This window comes from Tupaia chinensis, unplaced genomic scaffold (genome assembly GCF_000334495.1).
Source record: "Tupaia chinensis unplaced genomic scaffold, TupChi_1.0 Scaffold000119_2, whole genome shotgun sequence".
Classification (NCBI taxonomy): Eukaryota; Metazoa; Chordata; class Mammalia; order Scandentia; family Tupaiidae; genus Tupaia; species Tupaia belangeri.
The window spans coordinates 1,519,709-1,521,063 of NW_006159586.1; positions in this window are offsets into that span (position 1 = coordinate 1,519,709).

Genomic DNA, 1,355 nt, shown 5'->3' on the forward strand with positions numbered 1-1,355 from the left:
CACTCTTTCAACTCCCAGGGTCTCTTCTCCTGGTTCTTCTGTTCAGAGAGGAACATTTGAATTCAAAGTTTTACACATCTATAAGGCCATCCTGTGGTCATTTCTACGACAGGAGGGCAGCTTTGTGACTTTGGTTTGTCTTGGGGCAGGGGCAGAAGATTAAAGAAAGAAATAAAAATAATTGGAAAACACCCCCGCCTTTTCTATCCCGCAGACATCTTTATCCCAGAGCATTAGCCAGAAAAAACGAGTTTTTCTTGGAGTTCTTTTGTTTTTGTTGTTTCCTTATCTATAACATGCTGAGATTAGGGCTACTCCAGAATTTAAGCCAAGGTCTAATGGGAGAAAAGAAAAGGGGCAAGGTAAGGTGAAATTATGTAGATCAGTTTTTGAATTCTGATTTTTCTTCCCAACCTACCTAATTAATTTTGTTATTTAATTTTCAGAGTCTGCAGATGTTTCTTTTGTATATTCTGTCCAGGATTTTTCACTGTATTTTGAGGATGAAATAAAATGGAGCATGTTTATTCCATTTTAATTGGATCCAGAAGTGCCCAATTTGTTACTTTGAGAAAGGAAAGCAAAGGCTTGTTTGGAACTCAAAAGAACATACTAAATCTCGTTCGTTTGTTTGTTTGTTTGTTTGTTTTATAGAGACTTCAGCTATAGGGCACATGCACTTGCCAGGGAGACAGTGAGACAGAAAGTGAGAAATCATCCCCCCAGGAGGGATGGCCACACCACAATCCCATTTCCATTCTCCTCTTGGAATTTTGGGCATGCACACACACACATTCAGCATGAGTTTCAAGCCTCCAGGTACAGGACCGAACTTCAGTTGGTCATGTAGAAATCCAGCAACGTAATCATTATGCCATCTACTGGTCTCTACTAAATCTCTTTATCCATGACTATGTCCTGTGCCTATGGCCGCCCTTTCCTCTCAGGTTACTAGAAAGAAGGAAGATGGAATTAGATCAGCCAGCAACACAGTCATCTCCACACGTGATACCTGGCCCAAATGCTGGGGCACAATGGCACTAAAAATTCTCATTTCAGGACCAGCTCACAGTGTGGTAGTTAAAGGCACTAGATCCTAGACAGCCAACTGCATAGTTCAAGAACTGAACCCAATGGCTTAAAAAAATACACTGTACACACACGTGTATATGAGTGCCCCAGTTCCCGAAAAGAGGGAGAAATGGAGGAGAATAGATTATGGTGTGTCCATTTCCCATCAGGAGGCATATGCTTTCTCTCTCTCCCTCTCTCTCTCTCTCTCTCTGTCCGTCCTTCTCTCTCTCCTCTCTCTGTCAAGTGCACACACCCTCTGGCAAAATTTAAAAAAAAAAAAA